Genomic DNA, 13,789 nt, shown 5'->3' on the forward strand with positions numbered 1-13,789 from the left:
CGAAGTCTGCTGGTATAGACATAACACCTTTCTATTTTCTAATTATCGGCACCTTACTATGATGCCGTAGAGATAATATTAACTTGTTTCGTAAATAAATTATAAAATACACACCTTCGTAATGAATCCGATGGAGCTACTTTCTTTTAACGTCCAGCTTTATTCGAACGATTAATTTAATGAGCAGTCAACTTTATAGTTGTGAATGAATAAAATACGTATCCAAATTATTATAATAGCATTGTTGTTAAATATGTTTATCTGAAGTCGTACATATTACAATTGTCCAACCTGGAATAAATGAAAACATGTGCATGATAATATATTTAATATACGTAATCTGAACGTGATTACACATTAACATAATTAATTTCAGGTAAAAAGTTAGACAAGTATAATTTAAAAAGAATATAAATCTAAAATTCGGCAAATCAGACAGAATGACATATCGACATGAATTTCAGATAATAAGCAGGTGTGTTTAGTATAAAAATATTATACTTAAGTACTTTCCAAAAGAAAGATATAGGGCCAATTTTCCCTGAATGAGTTGTAAACCAGGGCCACATTCAAATCTTTACAGGAAAGCACAATGTCACAGATCCCCATGCGTCCTTTCTTATACTAAAATGAATAATAAACTCGTCATAGATACCACAATTATTAAAGTTTTGTACGCCAGACGAATTGTATGGCTATTTCTAAGCAATTTTGACAGATTTTGGATAATTTAAACCCCCCCCAAAAAAAAATAAATATTTAAAAAAAGTCTTTATTTATTAAAAACTAAAATTGTGCTGGAAGCATGTTATATTTTGTCTTTTGGATACAATTTATATGAATTTGGTTAATTTGTCCGTCAATGCAAAACAAGACATATCTGTGGACGTTTGCTTCTGCTTACTGGACAAACGATTATTGATCAGTACCTCCGTGCAATACATCATTGGTTGTTCATAGTTAAATAGCTTTTAAATGTTATACTTTTTTTTAACGTAACAAATTTGTTTGCATATTTGCTGTAATAACCTGCTAAGTTTACAGCTTATAACTTAGTATCCTTCATGTTAGTTTACCTAATAGTTTAGGGAAGCACTATTTGGTAAGATATAACCTATTCATAATATTAGTATCTATAAAATAATTAATTTCACAAATATATTTAATAAATCATTGGGAATACACATACAGATCTTTTGTTTTTTCTTTCCTTTTTTTTTATACATAACTTTTACGGAATCCGTATTCTATTTAAAATTTGGGCACATTGCTTCTTCAACAAACATGTGCGCTATCGGATGATCTCGAATGTGTCTAAATATTCTTATTATAAACAGGATTTAACTTATTTGATAAGATTTAGTGAGAATACAAGATTTTTTGGGTTTTTTTATAAGTTTTCTACTAATCTATTGGATGCTGACGTGTATATGTATTGCACAAGTTAAATTATTCATCTGAGAATACACCATATTTCTCTACACTATAAATTAATAATATTTTACTTGTACTTTCCTTGATCGCTTTTCGTCGCTTCGAAACCGCAACTCCACATGTTGCGTTGTACATATAGTACACGAGGCATCGGATTTAACGTCTCCATTCTGATTGGACGTGGCTGCGCATTTATACATCTCTCAAAGCTAAAACACACGCCCCACTTTGCATTTGGATGAAGCCCACGAAATGACCATATTTCTATACCGCTGTCACCCTTGGGTGCATATTATTTGGGAGTTTTACAATTCATAGTGTTATTTGGAACATGTAGATTTTCTATATTTTATCATATGTAATACAATAGCACCATGCTGAAGAATGTATTTTTATTTCAGTGTTTAGTACATTAAATTGATCAAATGCCTAACAGCAAAGTATTTCCTGCTTTGTTAACTTCTATTTTTCATACTTTTCATGTTAAATTAATCACCGTGTATAATATTCTCGATGTGTGACTGGTATTCTATATAAACTAGCTATAATGAATTTTGTGAAATAATGGTTTCATTTTTTGCATTTATGTTTTATAAAGCAACCATAAATTTGTTTTAAATCTATGTATAGTTCATGATTCAAATTCCCCCTTTGAAAATTTTACGAATTAGATTTGGCTAATTATTGAATTATGTATTTTTAAAGTAACAATTGTGTAAACTTATTCAGACAAATCTTAACGCGTTTTAAAGGGTAGATGAAATAAAAAAAATATTCAAATGTGAAAGTTCTTTACACTTTTGTCTTGTGAAAACATTCGTGCAATGCTTCCTCTCCAACTGAGCCTATTTACTCTTCAATATTTTTGCTCGACGTATTCGTTTTTTGTTCCATATAAGAGAATGATGCAACATGCAGTTTGAGGGAGTTTGGTGGTCAGCTTTTGGCTGCGGTAAATCAGCTGTTTATCGTAAAACGAGGTCGAAGTTTTTTTTAATTTTAAATAATAAAGAAATCATATTACTAACAAAAATATTATGTTTATATTGCCAGAATAATTAAAAATATTTTTTTTGTTAAAATAAAGTAGTTATAACGAGTTTTACGACACTTCGAATGACGTGCCGTTTCCCGGCAATGTAAGAAAATCGCCAGACGACACAATGGGGCGATTTAAGAAAGGTGGTTTCTGCCACAAAAAATGCAAAATACGGTACGAGCAAGTCTCTGAGGCACAGAAGAAGCGATGGAATGCAGCACAAGAAGACCAATCATATTCGAGACAACAGAATACAACGAGTAAGTGAGAAAGGGTCTGACTAAAATTCGACTTTCTGAAAAAATTCCTATATGCTGTTGGGTTCAGTTCAAATCTCTCTCGGAACAAGTAACCTGAACTAGTTCAGGAACAGTTCTAACTGGGCATAAGCCTGTTCTACAAGTGTATGTTCTACATGAGAACACAAGGGTAAGCAGGGATCTTGGTAAGTGCTGGTACCATGGTACCCTTGGCTTTTTAATGTTACTACTAGTACTAGTGCGACTATGTCTATCAAGACTCTGCACTGTACAAGAAGAAGAAGAAGGGTACAGATCACAGGTGTGGCGCTGGAACTTGAAAATAACATCATCATTCCTATATAACCTGGTACATTGGATTTGCGAAATGTCCGATTGTTTACGAAATGCCTCATATATTTACGAAATGTCCAATGTTTGTACCGAAATGCCCATATACATGTTGTAAAATATGTAAATAAAAATACTATGTAAGTAAGTATGGAAGTGGGGCATTTCGCAAATTCGATGTACCCTATATAACCAAAGATAAAAAATCCGACCTGTTCAAACCTCTATACAAAGAATTAAGAAATTATGATTTTATGCATCGCAGTTGTGACCTAATCTATATTTTGTCCAAAATGTCCAACACAATCATGGGGGTCTAAACACGGTAACACATGAAATAAAAATCGCAAAAACATTGCACGAACAACAAATTTTGGGCTGTTTTGGTGATTTTCACGAAGTACTGTAAGTAAAGACCATCTTGCAAGGAAACATGTGAAACAAAAAAGAAGAAAAAAACCTTTACCACCCTCTGATATTTGTCTGAAAATTCCAGCCCAGTCATATATTTAGCCCTTAACATTTGGTCTGAGGTAAATTATAAAGCTTAAAATTTCTTAACCATCGTATATTTAACAAGTTGGGTGTCTTGCAAGAAGCAGGACCTGCTTACCCTTCCGGAGCTCCTGAGGTTGCCCCAAATTTTCGGGGTCCGTGTTTCTCATTTGTTTTTAGTTTTCAATGTTAAATGTTGCTGTTTGTCCATGTGTGTCTTATTTGTTCCCGGGTTTGTCTTTTGTCCATTGATTTCCTTCTTCTTGGATATCGCTTCGGTTGTCTACACTTCCTTGAAATTTAAGCTACTCATTCCAACAGCACATCTGTATATATATCTGGATGTATACTCCACCTTCCCCCTTGAGTCCAGGGTACACATTAGAAATTTGGCTGAGTCCTGTGTACACATCCAATTGAGTCCAGCGTACGGTACCTGTGAAATTTTGCCGTGTGTCCCGGATGTTTGTAAAAACCAGTGTACCTTTTAAAAATAGGTTTGAATCTCACATACAAAATAAGGTTATATCCACATATCTTTATATTGGAAATGACACCCCCTAGAACTTCTATAGTTAAAGGAGAGCCAGCTCTAATACTTTAATTAATGTCTTGTCAAGAAAAAAATCATTTAGAGTCAGCATACTTTATATATACATGTCATATACATGTAACTGTACAACATAAGCTCTGTAGAGCTTTTAAAACCGACAGAACTTGCATATTTATAACAGGCAGTATAAATAATAAAGCACATGCACATATAAAACTAACCATCGACACTACCATGCTTCAATATTCTCTGTGGGAAGTTTTGTCAAGTGAAAACATTCCGAGGCATTTTCTTATGTCGTTTGTAGATTTTTTGGTCTCTCGAAAACATAATGGAGAGAGAGTCACATTATCGTTATTACCATTCTAGGAGAGCAATTATAACATAGCCACGCACACGTAACTGATTGTTTCTGTTGACTTAATTAAATTCATTAAACGTAAAAATCAGATTTTTTTGTATTGTATGTACATCGAGGGGGGTATATTGTACAATATACCTTCCTGGTACATTATATAAAAAAGAACAGATATATGGGTCAATGGCACGAAGACATCACCTACTCACTAAATGTATTACAAAAATGAAATTGAGTGCTTACCACATGAACTTCAATAAAGCATGAGTTACCCAACTACAGACAGCTAGCTCTGGGTGGTCCCAAAACACAAAAAGAGCAATCAGACCCGAGGGCACAGCAAAATGTACAAATATCTAATTTTAAAATAAAAGCATGTATAGTATGTAGTTATATAACCTTGTCATGGTACGACTTGGCATAATGATTTGAAACACTGTTTCGTTTCCTCTCCCTAAAATCCCCTTATTGTAAACAAGAGATTTGTCATCCTCTAGGAACTTGATATATATATATATATGCAATTCTATCATGAACTGTTGTTCAGATGATTATACAGATATTATCAACATAAATAATAATTTACAACTGTTTTTGAAATGTGTAATGTAGTGAACCACTTACACATGTAGTGCACCCCGCCTGCATCTTACAGTCTACATGTAGGCTGAACTTTCATAGTAATTTTTGACCAAAAAAAAATTCATTAAATAATTCTTTCTCTTGATGGAACACTTAATAAAATCTAATCTTATGGTTATTTAGAAATTCTGGATGTGAACAAAAACCCTCTTAGCATACATATTTTTTTTTAAGTAAATGTTTTTGAAAAAATCAAGGATCACCTACTGTAGCTTTCCTTACAGACGAACATGTTCCTTTTCTTAAGTTTGTACGCTATTAAAGAGTGGCCCATACATATCTGGTTTTGAGCTCCAATGATTCAACATTTCTCTAGATAATGTGATTAAAGGAGGGGAATACTGATATCAATACTGTCCCTAACTAAAAACAACCATAAAAAACTGATTAGGAATAAATTAAAAAAAGATGTTATAGAAACTTGACATATATTTAATATATTGTTTATAAGAATAAGGCCAATTCTAAATAAAATTAGATCTATCAATTGTTATTGAAGGGGGAGGCATATTTCCTTATTTTAACATCACAACTGATTCACAAGAAATAATAAAAAAGAATATTCTAAAGAATTTATGACATCTAGCTTTTAATTTCAAGTTACTTATTGTTATTTTAGTGTTTCCAATTTGAGTTGATCATGAAGAAGAGGTCCAAGTACAAACTTCAAGAAACTTTACACAATGGCGAGAAGGAAGAAGAGTTGTTGAACTTGGTATACGTGCAAAATGTGGACTTCCTCTTCAATTTGGACACACTACCAGTTTACTTAGGTTACAAAAATATTGTATTAGAATATGTTTTTGATTTATTGAACGACCTTTACTGCAATAGAATATAGTTTTTTTTTCAATTTTAACAGCTTCAATAAATGAATGGCAAGTGAACACATTACTATCTGGTTTAAATATTCCTCTGGTGAGACATTGTTTGATGTCAGCCAGGCAAAAAAATGTTGGAGTTGCACTACATGAAGTAGCAAAAGAAACAGTCGATCAAGCCCTGTGTGAGGAAATAGAGTTAACTAAAAAGTAAGAAATATTTCTACTGGTATATTAATGGCTCCCTCACTTTATTTGGGAGACGTACATGTATTCTTTTCATCACTTTCTCCTCTGAAACTATTGAACTAAGTTTCATGAAACTTGATTGGTAGCTTGGACACCGGGACATTTTAACTGTGATAAATTGGTAAGTTGAGCATGGAAAACCTCAACATCAGTGGAGCGCAACAAAACATTTACTTGGTCTGTAACTCATCATGGTGGAATTGCATACCAAAAATCAGATCAACATCTCAAGCCGTATTGAAAAAAAGTCCAGAAAAGTGTTATTTACTAGAATTTTCAAAGTCTAAAGCTGGTTTTTTTTTCAAAAATCAGCCGACCGGCACAAAACCTTATCTTGATTTGTAACCCATCGTAATAGACTCACTTACATGTACCTTAAATCAGCTTAATATCTGAAGCCATTTAGAAAAAAATGTCTGGAAAGTTGTTATTTTCGTGAAATTTTCAAAGTCCAACGTCTGTAATCTCGGCAAAAATCAGCTAGGCGTAATGAAACTTCCACTTAATTGGTAACTCATCATGATAGACCTAAACAGCAACATTACAGTTCTTCTGGTTCTTTAGAGTTTAGAATAGCCGCTTGTGTTGCTCAGAAGAATGAAGGAAATAAATATATATGAGATGTAAAATTTTACTTTTATTTATGTAATTATGTATTTAAATATCAAAAGAAAAAAATGAAGGAGTCAATACCATAACAAGAAATATCCTACTGATAACTTAATTTTGACTAAAATCATCTAGACAAATTTCCAATATTTTGCCTTGAGCATAACTGATGAATTCTTACTTGAAAAAAAATGAAACAAAGGATAACAGGATAAAAAACCAACAATAACACATCAAAGACAACGGACCACTCTCCTCTAAAAACAAACAATATAAAAAACAAATACAGAATTTAGTTATACTGATTAAGATTGCAATTTACATATCATGTTAACATAGGTCCCAGGTGCAGGACCTGAAGGGGAGTGCATTATGCGTTTTTATCACATGACATGGAATCAAAATGTTATTTTTTTTAATCTAAATGGCTGATTGTTTGTGACATCAATGAAGAAAGCTGTGTCGACAGGTAGCTGTGTTACCTTTGTAATATCTTCAATGCAATTTATTTCTTTTAATTATGCAGAAATGAAAGTATTGCAATTCTAATGAGAGATAATAACATGAACAGTAATGATTATTCATAATGTGATATTTCTATATTTCAGGTTAACAAGAATATGTCAGTATCCCCAGGATATTTCACTCAACGTTGGGCAGTTCTTAGAGATCTTCAACACAGAAAAAGAAAAGCTATTGTAAATACCTATAAGTTCAAACAAAGACGAAGAAATTTGAAGTCAAAAAGGTACCTTAATTTTTACCGCTCGGTTATATGAGACGGAATGTTCTCCCAAAGGGCATATCTTTTGGGGGATTATTTCTGTGTTGCTATTTTTAAATTCCGAGGGGAGGGGGGGCACAGTATCTGGTAACCAATGAGCTGAATACCCAATAAGTTTTTTTGATTGATGAATGTCATGATAAACACACAAACACAGTGCACTCGGGACAATAAGTTCCTGCAACCAATTGGAAAAATATTTTTACATTACATATAATAGTATGTTGTAAAAAAAAACACATAAATGTCAACACTTCATTCAGTTTGTGAGTAATTCAACCAAATCCTCCGACAGTTCAGTATCATATGTGAAATAATATACCCCACATCTCCTGTTAAATATGTTCCAAGTTCATTGGTCTAGATTCGAAAAGATTAAGGATAAAAAAACGCTTAATATCAATGTGCAAATTCCAAACCAAAAACCAATCATACATTATTCCAGATATAAAACTTGAACATGTATAAAGTTAAAATGTGGCATCAATTCCGTGATTCTTGATATAATTATTTACATCACTCCAAAACATAAATTGTATAAAGCTAAAATTATGGCTTGTATATAAAACCAGGTTCAACCAACCATTTTTTCCCCTTAAAATGTCCTGTACCAAGTCAGGAATATGGCAGTTGTTATCAAATAGTCCGTTTCTATGTATGTTGGCGTTTGTTTTTGTAGCAGTTCAGTGTTTATGTTGGTCCATTGTTTTCCTCTTATAGTTGATGTGTTTCCCTAGGTTTTAGTTTGTGACCCGGATTTGTTTTCTCTTAATCGATTTATGACTATTGAAGAGCGGTATACTACTGTTCCCTTATTTATATGTAATTTACTTGCTCTAATCAATTGTATAACACCCAAGAACAAATTTCTTTGAAGATTGAAGCATGTAAATTGATACTATATAAAGAATCTGACAGCAATGATTGAGCATTGATTAACTGTTTATAAAATAAACCAGAGCTATCTACTTTTAAAACTTATCTGAACATTAGATATGATCAAGGGTTTAATTAGGATCAACATTCCAACGATTTCTTATTTTTGCATTTATTGTTGAAAATTGGAATTTTCCTACGGTCATATTAGTAAATCAAGATTGCTCTACTGATTGTATTTCGTTCGAGCAACACTGAAGATACATTCATTGTAAAAATGCACAAAAGTCAAACTTGTACTTTTAATGTTACTTTTCAATAAATATTTATTGATTTTTATCCTATTCAATATAAAGACAAAAGTGCAAACATGTAAACAAACATAAATCGACATTCAATTTGAAAAAATGCAATCAGCCATTGCCTCAACATTCTCTATTTGTTTCTTTCTGGTTAGGTAATTATTCATCAGAACCCGGTTGGTGCCCATTTCGCTTCTCTATTAAATATTGTAACTTTTTCCCGGCAATCTAGCATTTCTTCCAGCAATTAACATAAGAGATAAATCTTTTCCACTTCCCACAGACAATACAAAACTGATTACAATATATGACAACAATGCAAATATCTCCAAAACTTCTATTACACAACGAACACGTCATCATGTCACGTGAGAAGTTAAAGGAAAACTTCTTTTTTAACCTTAATTATAAAAGTAAGAATAACTTTTATGTTTTCTTTTTTTTTAACTCTTTTTATCAAATGGCCTCTGTCAGTGTCAACCTTTTCTCAAATTAAATAAAAACAAATATGAGTTCTTTATTTACACTCCACTTATAAAAATGTTCGCGGATAAATTTGTGAAATGTTTCGGAGCAAATTTGTCATATGAACTGTAAGCCTTCTCATTAATCTTAAAATTCAATACATTCTTCTTTCTCGAGAAAACTAATAACAGATGTAAACACAAATTTAAAAAGATAGCGACTTCGTGCAATCGGACTTTTCTAGGTCTGTTTGATTTCGTGTTATAGGTTGAAAAAAATAAGTAAATCATCGATTAAACCTGTATAAGAATGATTTTTTTGTGTGGATCGAATCAGTCAACGAAATGGTTCACTTTAGTTTTACTTTCAATGTTGACATTCTTTTCCTTTTAATGGGGTTAAATAGAAGGTCACATTAATACGGATTAATTGAGGTCGAATTATTCACTTGCACTTAATTCTTAGCTTATTTTGACAAATTTGAATTAAACTGGCTGCTAAAAGCGAATTATCAGTTCACTATTTCACTTTCATTAATGATAATTTTTTTTATATATATATCTCGTAGCTAATGCCTCTTTAAAACTAGGGGATTTCCACATTTATATTTGGCAACCTATTGATATTCTATTGATATGTATAACTATTTCAGCGTTTATCTTAAATTTGACACAGATCATTTGATTATTTAATTGTTAAATGCTAAATTGAGATTGATTGTAATATTCTAAGTTTTTATGAATGTCTAAAGAAATACTAATGATTTAGAAATTGCAGAACTTTCTTGTCTTTTTATTTTCATTTTGGATAGTGTTGACAAACCGCTCGCAAACCGCATACATTCAAAATACTGGTGGCAGCAACGTTGTCCGAGCGTTCACATATATAAATAAACTCCATCTTTGTAGAAAATAATAGGATTTATTCACACTACATGTAACATACAGACGTTAAACAGTTCACATGAAATACAAAACACGGTATACACTCTGACAGTTCACACCATCTCAGCTATCCTGTTCATTCGTAAACAGTCCTATCCAAAACATCTCTCTCCTCTCACGTCACTATTACACAACGTCAAAATACGAGAAACAACATTAACACTGTATTGCGTAATGGACATGTAGACAAAGTCACAGTTACAACACTACTCCCTCTTCTGTCCCTCCTCTCAGAATGTATTTTATTCCCAAAATATCAGTATGTCTGCATCTTTCTATGTTGTGATGTTACACTATTGTTTCAGGTAGGGTAAATGTTGGTGCCTATTTCTAAAATGTCCTGTACCAAATCAGGAAAATGGCCATTGTTATATTGTAGTTCGTTTCTGTGTGTGTTTCATTTTAGTGTTGTGTTTCTGTTGTGTCGTTGTTCTCTTATATTTCATGTGTTTCCCTCAGTTTCAGTTTGTAACCCTGATTTTTTTTTCACAATAGATTTATGAATTTCGAATAGCGGTATACTACTGTTGCCTTTATTTAAACCCGATGCATTTGTTTGCAACTGTCCTAATTCAGGAACCTGATGTCCATTAGTTGTCGTTTGTTGATGTGGTTCAGAAGTATTTCTTGTTTTTTTAAATAGATTAGACCGTTGGTTTTCCTGTTTAAATGGTTTTACACTAGTCATTTATGTGGCCCTTTATAGCTTGCTGTTCGGTGTGAGCCAATGCTCCGTGTTGAAGGCCGTACGTTGACCTATAATGGTTTACTTTTACAAATTGTGACTTGGATGGAGAGTTGTCTCTTTGTTTCAACACTTACCCAATTAACCGCGATTTCGCAGGAATCATCTAGTGTATTCTTATATCAAAGAAAATACCTCGGACAGACGTTTTATAAATGTATTCGATAATCGTTATATTAAAACATATATGTGTGCATGTCCATAGGATTTTGATTTTTGTGAAATTTTATTAAAATGCCAGGTACAGCTTTAACATTCTGTAAGATGTTAATACACATAGTTGGGGCATGCCTGTCCACAAGTTTTTTTAGCTCATCGAGGCCCGAAGGGCCCCGTGTGAGCTTATGCAATCACTTGGCGTCCGTCGTCGTCTGTCGTCGAAAACTATTTCAAAAATCTTCTCTGAAACTACTGGGCCAAATACCTTCAAACTTTAACTAAATGTTCCTTAGGGTATTTAGTTTATACATTGTATCCGAAGTTTTGATCCATCGACAAATATAGCTAAAAATAGAACATAGGGGTCAAATGCAGTTTTTGGCTTATATCTCAAAAACTAAAGCTTTTAGAGCAAATCTGACATGGGGTAAGAAAATAATGTTCAGCAAAGTAAGATCTACAAAAAAGTTAATATGACCAAAATTGTCAACTGACCCCTTAAAGAGTTATTGCCCTTTAAAGACAATTTTACACAATTTGTTCATCAAGTTTGCTAACATTTAAAAATCTTTCTCTCTGAAACTATTGTGCCTAATACTTCTTAACTTTAAATAAATGTTCTTTTGGGAATCTAGTTTAAGAATTGTATCGGAATTTTTGATCCATCAACAAACATGGCCGCCATGGCTAAAAATAGAACATAGGGGTCAAATGCAGTTTTTGGCTTATATCTCAGAAACTAAAGCATTTAGAGCAAATCTGACATGGGGTACACTGCTACTTTTGCATAGGTACTATTTCTGTACTTAAAATCAGTAGTACTGGAAATTTACTTTTAATATTTAGTATTATTTCCTTACTATAAACTTATTGTAATATTTAGGTACCTGTACTTTACAGTACTTGATTTGTTCTTAATATTTTGGTACAGAAATAATACCAACAGTGATCACAATATTCCATGTTTGAAAATACTAACTTTAAGAGATTTGAAATAGACAAACTTTCAAAATGCTGAAAATGTAACGGTATAACCAAAAATCTGTAGTACTTAAATTTCAAGTACAAATCAAGCACTGTAAAATACAGGTACCTAACTATTACAATAATTTTAAAGTAACAAAATACTACTGAATATTTAAAGTAGATTTCCAGTACTACAGATTTTTGGTACAAAAATAGTACCTATGCAAAAGTAGCTGTGTAAAAATGTTCAAAAGGTCAAGATCTATCAGCCCTGAAATTTTTAGACAAACCGAACAACACATTGTTGGGTTGCTGCCACTTAATTGGTTATTTTAAGGAAATTTTGCAGTTTTGTGTTATTATCTTGAATATTATTGAAGATAAAGATAAACTGTAAACAGCAAAAATGTTCAGCAAAGTAAGCTCTACAAAAAAAGTTTTTGTATGACCAAAATTGTCAATTGACCCCTTAAGGAGTTATTGCCCTTAAAGGACAATTTTACACCAGTTGTTTGTTTTTTAACTTTAAAAATCTTCTCAAATGAATCTAGTATAAATTTTGTTTTTTATTTCCTTGTACGTCAAGAAACATAGACAGTATGGCTAAAATGAAACATATGGGTAAAATGCATTTATCTGCTTTTGAAGAAAATATGACAGATACAATGAACATTTAAATGGTATTTTTAAGCCACTCATTAATATATATTGAAAAGCAAAAATAATCATTGACGAAAGCTTTAAGCAAAAGAATAACAGGTGAGCGATTCAGGCCCTTTAGAGCCTCTTGTTTTTTAAATATATAGAAAATTATAGATAGTTTGACGAGCTCATTTTTTCATTCAAGCTGCAATAGGTAAGTTAACTGCCTTTTGTTAAAGCTTGGAGGTTACAATAAACCATTAGCTTTTATGGTATTCAGAATTAAGAGTATAGCTAATCCTGATTGGTTGATATGTGCGCCCGTTATTTTTTGTTATTAGAGACTTCGTGGATTTTGCATTATACCAAAGGCCAAATAAATTATTTTCCTTAGCCCAAACGGAACTGAGATGTCTTTAAAACGCTAGGATGAGACACGTATTTTTAAGTGCAAAATTGATAGGCATGGGAGATAAGTACAAATTACGCTAAAAAAGCAACGCGAACCTATATTTTTTGGACCAAAAAATACTGTCCCAATAACTTTTCTTTAATTCTAGCAAGGTTTCGTTAAAAAAAAACACTTTCTAAAGTCTGTATCTCGAAAAAGGCTATCATTGTCGCCTATGGGGGGAATTAATTATTTGTTACAATCTGGAAGAACAACATAATGGCATACTTTATAGAATTAATTAACTATGGCGGTTGCACCAAACCCGATGTGTCTTACGTGTATACACAACCAGTTTACGGTTAACTTTTCTTTTGTATTTAATTTAATTTATGCAGACCTATCTGCATGCATACAGACGGGCCACGGGGTTCTATTTAATATGTAGTTTTTATTTATTTTTCTCTACTGTAGATAAGTGACAATTTTATTTCCAAAAAAGTAAATAAAAAATATTATCTACAAGTGTAGTTTTAATTTTAAAAAATGTTGCGTTTTAATGTATATATACTATTGTAACTATGTATATTGTTTTTTTGTGTATTATTTGTAAAAAATAATGATATACATTGTATTAATAAGTTCATTGTGAGCTCTTTTAATGGGAATAAAACATCCTCCTTAAAACGTTTTGTCGATTACCACTGTGCCTGAAGTGAAATAAT

The sequence above is a fragment of the Mytilus californianus genome, unplaced genomic scaffold (assembly GCF_021869535.1).
Source record: "Mytilus californianus isolate M0D057914Y unplaced genomic scaffold, xbMytCali1.0.p SCAF_12, whole genome shotgun sequence".
Classification (NCBI taxonomy): domain Eukaryota; kingdom Metazoa; phylum Mollusca; class Bivalvia; order Mytilida; family Mytilidae; genus Mytilus; species Mytilus californianus.